This window comes from Phyllostomus discolor, chromosome 5, assembly GCF_004126475.2.
Source record: "Phyllostomus discolor isolate MPI-MPIP mPhyDis1 chromosome 5, mPhyDis1.pri.v3, whole genome shotgun sequence".
In the NCBI taxonomy this organism is placed as follows: Eukaryota; Metazoa; Chordata; class Mammalia; order Chiroptera; family Phyllostomidae; genus Phyllostomus; species Phyllostomus discolor.
Window position 1 is genome coordinate 72,198,550 of NC_040907.2, and position 10,653 is coordinate 72,209,202.

The window sequence follows — 10,653 nt, forward strand, 5'->3', positions numbered from 1 at the left end:
CTGACCCTGTATTTTGCTAATGTTTTCCGTGACATGAGGGGTGTGGTCTCAACCAGTGATAGGAATCACGTATCTAAAATTCTGTTTGATTCATTAATTGGAATTAAGGATATACATACCTTTCCTTAACAAGGGAAACAAGGTTTCTTTCCCAATTCCCCTTCCTGAAACTTTTTTGTGCTTAAATCATTACTTACTCACGTCAATGACTCATCATTGGAGAGTGGCTCCAACACCTCCAGGCCAAATTCCTCTGTACATACTCCTACAGGAATCTCACCTGGCCCCCTTCTGCTTTGTGCAATTCCAAAGATCACTGAAGACTCTTAGATGGCACCAGTGCTTGACACATTGCAGAGTTCAATAAAAATGTTTAAATAATTAGTCATATTGTTTTAATGGCCAGTTTTGTGCATGTGAGATTTCCTCCATGCACCTGAAGGTATGAGTTTTATTTTCTTAATCTTAAAGCATAATAATGCTACACATAAAATGCATGTTGTCAAGGAACTGTATATTTGTATTAAGGTGGAATGAAATAGGCCTGGCAGAAATCAGGTCCTTGCCACTTACTGTTTGGAGAGGCAACCCACCAAGGGCCCTTCCCATCCTTGCACATTCTCGCAGTGAGCAACCTTGAGGGATGAGGGAATAAAGAGCAGGCTTGTTTACTGCTTGCTGTAAAATAGTGGGTTCCCCAAGCTTAGCATTTCTCTCCTGTAATGCAACCCATTTTGTGTGCAAGCATACATCTGGGCCCATCTGCTTGGCTTCTGTGAAAACTAGGGTTCAGAGAACCTACACAAACACGTTGACAGGCGGGCTACTGCTTTTGCTTCAACTCTTTCATCTCTGATCCAGCAGGCTTGCGTTCTGTCAGCATCCAAGAAATTGTGGGAAGCTGACACATTAGCCTGAAAGGAGGGTAAAATCTGAGATTCTTCACAGTTCTTGATACTAGCTAGTCCGTACACAGTATATTTAACCTCTTTTGGCGGAAGCTTCCCTTCTTTCTAAAGGGGACAATAGTACCTGCTTGATAGTATTGTTGTGGGGTTAAATAAAGTAAGAATGTAAAAATACCTATGGCAGTAGGATCTTCCTGGAAGTTCCCTTTTTCTCTTTACAACACTGACTGAGACTGGCTGATGATGCTACACAGGGAAGAACAGCGTCGTAGACCACACAGCGGGCTATGGCTGATCCTGTTTCGGTGCAGAAGTGGGTAGTGGACCAGGCTGCAGAATGCGCACCGCAGCAGCCCTGCAAAATCTACGCAGTCGGGCTCGGAACGCTGCAAACTGATTGGAGCTGGAGACCAGGGGTTTTGTCTTGCAGCAGTGGTTGCATAGCAACCACGCTGTTTTAACTTGGGTTATCGATTTCTAGTGGCTTCGGGTTTTACCGATGGGGATTACTGGGGCACTGAGGAGCCCCCTCGCACCCCCACACCAGAAATAACTCCCCTTACTCGTGACGACAGCTCTGGTTCCACCACACGCCGCCCCCGGGAAACACCGCGGCCGCCCGCGCCCGCACACGCATGCTCCCGGTGCCCCCACGCGAGCAGTCATCTTCACGGGTGCCGCCCACGTAGCCGCGAGCTCCGGAAGCGCGGGCTCCGGGCGGCTGCGCGGCGGCCGCGGGGGCCACTCTCGGGGCTTGGATGAGTTTTCGGAGGATGCTGCGACAGGGGGCGCGTCGTCCCCCTCAGTCCACCAGAGCCCGGATGCCTCAGAAATTCGGCTCTGGGTCTGTGGGGAGCGAAATGCAACCCAAACCCCTTTTACCGAGCCCTGCGCAAATAAATACTCGCAAGCACGCACAGACGTCTCCTCCGCCCTCGCTCAAAGGTGCGGGCCTTGGCTGCGGGCAGCCAGGGAAGAGCCGGGGACCGCGCAGGGCCGCCGCTGGGGATCGTCCGCTAAAAGGTACGCCGTAAGTGCCCGGCGTTACCGGCCCGACTTAACGGCGCAACGGCCGGCGTGGGGCCTGCGTCGGCCGCGGCCGGAGACCCGGTAGGCGGGGCGCTCAGGCAGGAAGGGAGCCCGAGGGGAAAAGCGCGGATGTGATTTGTCCTGCGCGGCCAGGTACGGCGGCTCGGGCGGCCCAGAGACTGGGCTGAGGCTGCTCTCAGATCCACCAGTCGGCACTCGGCGGGCTTGCGGAGCAGTCTGGTTCGCGGGCGCGCCGGCCTCTTTGAGAGGCGGTCGCCGGGGGAGGACGGATGCCTGAGGCCCACGTTTGGCGGTGGCTGCTCTGCCTGGCGGTGGCCTGGCCTCCGCGACATGGGCAACCGAAGGGGTGTTTGTGAGGGCGCGGAGTCGTCGCCTCTGGCTTAATGTAGCAGATGCGCGAAAACTCCAACAGGTGGCTCCGTGGCGCAATGGATAGCGCATTGGACTTCTAGAGGCTGAAGGCATTCAAAGGTTCCGGGTTCGAGTCCCGGCGGAGTCGTAGCCTTTTCCCCAGCGCTAGCATCTCTTTCATCTCCTTTTCCTAAACCGTTTAACTCTCTGCTTACCTATTTCAACATCTACCTCTCCACCCCCATCCACCACCACTGCATTCGGCTTCTGCAACACTTTTACCTATAGTTAATCGTACGGGCCCCGCAGCACCCTAGCTGCCCGGAGTTGGAGTCTCGGGGCCTGCGTATAGCCGACTCAGAATGCGCTCCAGGGACTGGGAACAGCGGTCCTGGGCAGCGGTGGAGAAAGGCCTTGTGCTTTGGCCTTCAGGGAGAGCGCCGGGGAGTCCCGGGTCCCCGGTGTTCTGGGAAAGCCGCTCCCACGCCCCAGGGTTCATACTCCCTTCCCCTAAGCGCTACTGTAGCACCTCGGGAAGGGCGAAGGAGGACGGGGAAATGAGTCTGCTCCCGGTGCTGCTCTGTGCGGGGTAACTGCCCCTTCCGCCCAGAAGGCTTCACAATGATTACTTACGGAATCCCCTGTGGGATCCTCTCGGAAATGCAGCTTTCTGGGCGTCACTCTCGGACTGTAATTCAATCAATTAAAGGCGGGACCAAGGAGTGTGTTTCTGATAAGAATGCCCGCTCCCCTCCCTAGGACTCCAGTGTAGAGGTCGGAGGTCGGCTCTGCCAGTCAGCCCTTCCAGGCAGAAATTACTATCTGTACCTGGTCTGACAACTCAGAGCTTTGCACAATATTAGAATTTCACCTCACTGAATGAGAATTCATTAATGAATGAGTGGAATTTTAAAAATTCATTGTAACAAACAAACTCAATTTAAGGCAAAAATACAAACCCCAAAATTGCAAAAAAGGTACATGGAAAAATAAACATCCTTGTCGTTCCTATATCCCAGCCTTGCAATTCCCTTTATAAGCCTTAGTGGAAATAGTTTACTGGAAATATTTACAGATTTTATGCACATCAGCATTTTTATATCTGTTGTCTCACTGTGTATTTATTGATGTCAGGGACGTAGGTGGTACATAACTGGTAGTATACTATACTTATTCTTTCACTTATTAGGTAGAGCTGTCTTGTTCCATTGTACATATGTATCACAGCTCCCAATTGTTTAGCATTTAGGTATCTAGTCTTTTCCTGTTACAAACGATGCTTCAGTGAACATCCTTGTTTTTACATTATTGTACACAAGTGCAAGTATATTCCTAGAAGTTGAATTGCTGGGTCAAATGTTTGTGCATTCTTTGATAGGTATTGCCAAATTGCTCTCAGAAATTGTACCATTTTTTCTTACCAGCAACGTGTAAGGGTGCCCATTTTCCCACAGCCCAAATGTTATCCAGCAGGTGAAAAAAGATTTCTAGTTGTAGTTTCAATTCACATCTTTTATTATGAATGAAACTGAGCATCTTTATATCCATAGAATAACTCATATTTCTTTTTTGTGATATATTTAAAAATTCATTTCAGTCTTTTTTTAATTAAAGATTTTATGTATTTTTTTTAGAGTGGGAAAGGGAGGAGAAAGAGAAACATCAATATGATGACTCTTGCTTGCCCTCAACCTGGGACCTGGCCCCGCATGGGGAATCAAACTAGTGGGTACCCTTTGGTTAGCAGGCTGGTACTCAAGCTACTGAGCCACACCAGCCAAGGCTCATTTCAGTCTTTTAAATTATTTTTTATTATATGGATTTTAGAGACAGAAACACCAATTTGTTGTTCCGATTATTTACACATACATTGGTTGATTCTCGTATGTGTCTCTTACTGGGGATCAAACCTGCAACTTCGCCATCAGGGTGAAGCTCTAAACCAGCTGAGCCATTTGGCTAGGGATCTTTTTTGTGATTTATCTGCTGTGGTTTTTCTTGAGTTTTGCTATTGCATCATTGGTCATTTTCTTACTGATTTATAGTTATTTACCTGTTAAGGAAATCAGCCCTTTGTGATTATGTTATAATTATTTTTTCCAGGTTATTTGTCTTTTGATTTTGTTTATGGTATTTTATATTTTGTCTTACAGAAATTCAATATATTTGGATTTATCACTCTTTTATGGCTTGTAGGTGTGGGGTTATACTGCCTTCAGAATATTAAATAATTATATCGTGTTTCATTCTGGTGTTTTTACAGTTTTACTTTTATATGTAAATCTTTACTTCATCTGGAAAGTATTTTTTTTATAAGGAGGGAGGTAGGAGTTTCATCCAAGAAGCACTGATGATGACTATTCCTCCTTTCCTACACTAATTTGAAATGCCCCCTTTATCATTTTCTAAATTCCCATATACATTTGGGTTTCTGGATCTTCTCTTCTATTCCATTGATCTGCCTGTCTTAATTCTGATTGGCCAGAATTGTGCTATTTTAATAACACAGTAGGGCCAGTTCTCCCTCATAACTTTTTTTAAAGGCTTTTTTTTTTACCATCTATTCTTGCATTATTATTTTTCCCACATAATGTTAATAATTAACACTTATTTAGTATTTGTTATATACCAGTCACTATTCTGAGTGCTTTATGCATTAAAATGCGTTTAACCTTCCTGACAGCCCTGCCCGGTAGATATTGGTATCCCCTTTTTTGGAAGAGGCATATGAGACTCAGTTACGTAACTTATCTAAGGGTACACAGTGAATAATGAACAGTGTACCAGGAGGAGAACCCAGGAAGCCTGGGTCTGTGGGTGAAGTCATAAATCTGTATTGTCTTTTCGTATGAACTTTAGTTAAAGCTAGTCTGGCTCTAATTTCTAATCTTGGGAGATATTTATGTTAGAGTCATGTTATTTATTGATTAATATAGGGAGAATTGAACTAATTATGATGTTGAGTCTTCCTATTTAAGAGTAGCAGGGGAAATTTTTTTCTTTTTTTAAGAATACCTATATCTCCATTTGTTCAGCACTTCTGTGCTCTTAGGAGAGTGTCAAAGTGTTCTTTATATATAGTTTGAGTTTTTTAAACTATTCCTGGATAGTTTTTTGTTGTTGTTTTTATTGGGATCTTCCCTTATATTTTCTAACTGGTTATGGTTCTGTATATTAAGGTTTTTGATATTTTAAATAATTTAATATCCAGCCATCTTATTGAGTTATTTTACTACTTAAAATAGTTTTTCAGTTCAAAACCACAGTGAGATACAACTTCACACACATTAGGATGGTAGAAATAAAAAAGATTGACATTAATAATTGTTGGCAAGTTTTAGAAAAATTAGGACCCAATACATTGCCAGTGGGGATGCAAAATGGTGAGTTGCTGTGGAAAACTATTTGTCAATTCCTCAAAAAGTTAAAAATAAAATTACTGTGTGACCCAGTAGTTCCACTCATAGGTATAATATATACTCAGGAGAATGCAAAACATGTCCACACAAAACATGTACATCATTGTTCACCGTAGCATTATTCTTAATGGTCAAAAAGTATAAACAACCCAATGTCTGTCAACTGATGAATGCATAAATGAAATAGCTACATCCATATAATGGAATGTTATTATATTATTTGGCAATAAAAAAAAGACAATGAAGTACTGATTCATGTTGCAATAGGCATAAACTTGGAAAACATTATTCCAGTGAGCTTATGAAAGGAGCCAGTCACAATGAGACTACATATTGTATGATTCCATTTATAGTTGACCCTTGAGCAATGCAGGAGTTAGGGGTGCAAACCTCCCCTGGCTATACACACCTACAGTTGGAACTCCATATATAATTTTTGACTTCCCCAAAACTTAAGTTGTCCCTCAAGTATCTGTGGGGGATTGGTTTCAGGACACCTGGCAGATACCAAAATCCACAGATGCTCAAATCTCCCATATAAAATGGCATAGATCACTCTGGTTGGTGTGGCTCAGTGGATCGAGTGGTGGCCTGCAAACCAAATTGCTGGTTCTGTTCCCAGTCAGGGCACATAACTGGGTTGCGGGCCAGGTCCCTTTAGCACACTGATGTTTCTCTTCCTCACTGTCTCCCTCCCTTTTCCTCTCTCTAGAAATGAATAAATAAAATCTTTTTAAAAGTTGCATAGATCAGTGTATGCAGTCAGCCATCCATATCCACAGACTTCCAGCCATGGATTGAAACAATACAGGAATTTACTGGAAAAAAAAATGCTTCTAAGTGGACCTGTGCAGTTCAAACATGAGTGGGTCAAGGGTCAACTGTATATTAGATATCCAAAACACAGAAAATAAGTCAGTGGTCATCAGGTGCTGGGATATGAAGTCACTGCTAATGGGTGTGGGGTTTTTCTAGGGGGGGTGATGAAAATATTCTGGGATTAGTGGTGATAATTGTACAACCCATAATATATAAAAACCTACTAAACTGTACACCTAATTTCTTAATTTTTAAAGGTTTTATTTTATATTATTTTATTTTTAGAGAGGAGAAGTGGTGGAGATAAAGAGAGGGGGAGAATCATCAGTGCGTCGTTGCCTTTCAAGTGCCCCCCACTGGGGACCCAGCCAGCAACCAGGCATGTGCCCTAATAGGAATTGAACAGGTGACCCTTTGGTTCATAGGCTGGTGCCCAATCCACTGAGCCACACCAGCAAGGGCTGAACTGTATGCTTTTTAAAGGGATAATTGTATGGTATGTGACTTACATCTCAATTTTAAAAAAGGAAAAATAGTTTTTCATTTGACTAAGTTGTATTTACTGGAAATATGTTTTCAAAGGAGACCAAATGATATTTTTACTTTCTCCTTTCTAATTTTTATGTCTCCTGTTCTTACTCTTGTAATAGTATCAGCTAGTATATCTGAAAAATGTTAAGTAAGTTTTCATGGAAATGGTGATAGTGGGCTGACTTTTCCTGTTCCTGACCGTTCTGGGAATGCTTCTCCACTAAGCTTTTGGGTGCACACATGCACATATTTTTATCCCCTTAGGAGAATACCTATCCCTATTTGTCAGTAATCTATGGAGATTTTTCTCCTTTGATCTATTACTATTGTACAATATACAGATTTGTATTTTTTACATTCCTGAAACAAATCCCACTTGGTTGTGGTATATATCTATTTTAATCCTAATATTTTGCAATTTTGCATATGTAGAAAGATTGACATTTAGTTATCTACCATAATGTAGCATTGTTTAGAATGGTCCCAAACTGGAAATAACCTAGATGTCTGTTAATAATGATCTGTTCAAAGAAGGTGTGGTAGAGTCATATAATTGAATACAATGCAGACCTTTGAAAAATGAGGAAGACTGATGCCCTGGCTGGTGTGGGTTGGTGGGTTGAGCACCGGCCTGTGAACCGAAAGGTTGTTGGTTCTATTCTGGGTCGGGACACATGCTGGGGTGCGGGCCAAGTCCCCACATGGCCCCAGTGTGAGAGGCAACTGATCAATGTATTTCTTCCTCTCTTTTTCTCTCTCTTCCCCTCTCTAAAAATAAATAAATAAAATCTTTAAAAAATAAAAAGTGAAGACGGTCTATATATCCTGCTATGGAAAGTGTCCAAGGTTAATGAAAAACCTGATATTAAATGAGTATATTCAATATGATTCCACTTGTGTTAAATAATACAAATAATAATAGTGATAGCATGTATTAGTATGAGTGTGCACAGAAATGTCTGGAAGCATATACAGATAACAGTGCTGGGGCAAGAGGGGCAGTAGTAATATTTGAGTCTTTTTCATAATAGGCCTACCTTTTTCATAATAAGCCTACCTTATCCTTGTAATAAAAAGTTAATTTTAAAAAGGTAAAGGTAAATACCTGGAGGAAAAAAGGTACAGGTTAAACATCCTAATGCTAGTGAGGAAGGGGAAAAAAGCATTTTGTGCCTATTCTTAGATCACTTGCACATGGCAGCCCTGATAGTGCTTATCCATTAAATATTTTCTAACTTAACATTTATTGACCCCTTACACTCTGTATGCTGGATCTCAGCCATAAGTACACTTTTTAGTAGCTCTTTGTGCTAAGAGTGGAGAAGCATGTGAACAAGATTTACAGAATGATCCCAGCAGGTATTGTGTCCTGAAGGTCATATACACCATGTTAAGGAATGTGGACTTCACCCTAAAGGCAATGGAAAACCACTTTGTAGCTTTTAGGTGGGAAGCAGAGTGTGTATGTGTATCTTGTATCATTCCTCTGGCTGCTGTGTGGATCCCTGCCATGTGGAATAGGAAGACCAGAGGCTGGAATACCAGCTCAGGGCACTGGAGTCACCTAGGTAAGAGAATGGCGAGGGCTGGAACTGGGAGGTGTTTGAGGAGACATGTAAGTGTACACATTGGAGACATATCAAGGGAGGCTGGATTGGTGGAACTTAATTGCTGAACTAAGGGATAGATGCAGGAGGGGGACGGAATAGACGGAAAAGCCTCCCATTTCTAATTAGGGCAGATGGGTGGATGCTAAAATAGTCACAGAGGCAGTGAAGACATGGGTTTGAGGGAAAACTGAGTACAAGTACAGATATGCCTGTGTTGAGTTTGAGGTCTCTGTGGAGCATCCTGGAGATGTACAGTGGCAGTTAGAAATGCCATGCCAACCACAGAGCAAGCTCTCAATAAATTTATTGAATGAAAGAACTAAAGGAAGGTAGGTATGTGGAAAGAGGGGAGGAACAGAAGGTCTGGAGCTTGGGAGACTGATCTAGGCTTGAGATTTAAAATTCATTATCCTGCAAAGGCTCTGGACATAGATGAGGTCATTATCCACTGAAGACTCTGGACATAGACGAGATCATGCAGGGAGAGTGTCGAGTGAGAAGAGATGACAGTTGAGGATAGAGGCCCAGAGCAGAGACATTTGAAGGATAGGCAAAGAATGAGGTCTTCAAAGACACCAAGAGTGCAGCCAAAGAGGTAGGAAGAACAATAGGAGAGTGTTACCTTTACTAATGCAGCGGGTTTCCGGTAGAGAAGGGAGTCAAGAGGAAGAGGGAAACAACTCACATTTTTCTAAACACCTGCTTTATGCCAACAACTTTAACACTTGCCATTTAATTATCTCCCAAATGCTAAGTACAAATTACCCTCATTTTACAGATGAGAAGATTATGGTTCAAAGTTGTTATGGGAATAAGGTAAAAGGATTAGCTTAGGAATGATGGACAAATGCCTGCTTTTCTGAGGCAAGTGGGAAGAGGGCAGAGAGAAAAGCATGAAGGTGAAGGGAAAATCAAAGGCGCTCATTTGAGGACCTATTTTCTTTGTGCTCTCTTTACAGCTCTGCTGCACACCCAGGATTCCAGGAAGGTATTGACAAAGTGGGAGCTGCTACGAAGGGTGGAGATGTTCCATCTTATTGCCATGTGTGGCCAGTACAGACTCAAGACCAGGGGCCAGGAGTGGTTTCATTTCCACTTCTTGCTGATCTGGGGCTTTCTAGATCCCATTAGGTGGTACTGAGTGGCACCTCAGAGATGCTGGCCTTGATTACTGGCCACTTCACCTGTAGTAGCCCATGCCCAGTTCCCTGAGGTTCCTGGGTCAAGCTTTTGCCACCCCCAGCCCCCATCCTACACCCAATGTCCCCATAGTTCTTGTGTACCAAATGCCTTTGGTTCATGTACTGTGCAGTCAGAAATATCCAGGCTTATTTTTGTTTGTGGTTTATTTTCCAGCTTTTAGTACCAAAGAGGCTATGCTGAGTTAGGTAGTGGGCACTGCCCAGAAAATGTATTTCAATAAAAGCAGGAAACATACATGGTACATGTAAATACATGGCATGCGTGTGTGTGTGTGTGTGTATATATATATATATATATATATACACACACACTTCATTCACCTTCAATTTGATGCCTATTTTTTGAGTACTGGCTTTGTGCAAGGAACTATATTGGAAGGAAAAACTGAAATCAGTTGCATTTTCTTCGAGTTCATCCTGGTGAGGGACAGCTAGCCATGGATTGGTGAGTCCATTAGGATTGGCTCTGGCTGAGTGACAGGAAACTCAAAACAGCAGTGGATTTGGCTAAAGAGAGGTTTCTTTTCTCTCATGTGCAAGTCCAGGGAATGACAGCTACTTGATCATGAGGATCCAGGCTCCTCATTGTTTCTTCCTTAAAAATACAGCTCCCATTATCATGTTCTAGGATTGCTTCTGCCATCAGGTCAACACGCAAGTTAGTGGGGAGAAGATAAAGGGACAGAGCACTACTCTAAACTCACTCTTCTTTGAAGGGCACTTGCAGCCCCATCACATGAAAGGGTGGGAGTCACAGCTCCCC

The 10,653-nt window shown here is 43.3% G+C and overlaps 1 long non-coding RNA gene and 1 other non-coding gene across 2 annotated transcripts; both read left to right on the forward strand.

The window, feature by feature from the left end:
• The first annotated feature begins 2,372 nt into the window (after positions 1 to 2,372).
• Positions 2,373 to 2,457, forward strand: TRNAR-UCU. The gene is given in 2 exon segments: positions 2,373 to 2,409; positions 2,422 to 2,457. It is a non-coding gene; the product is annotated as a tRNA-Arg (tRNA).
• A 4,517-nt stretch (positions 2,458 to 6,974) lies between these two features.
• LOC118500695 lies at positions 6,975 to 10,116 on the forward strand. Its single transcript, XR_004903271.1, has 2 exons — positions 6,975 to 8,646; positions 9,648 to 10,116. It is a non-coding gene; the product is annotated as an uncharacterized LOC118500695 (long non-coding RNA).
• Positions 10,117 to 10,653: the final 537 nt, after the last annotated feature.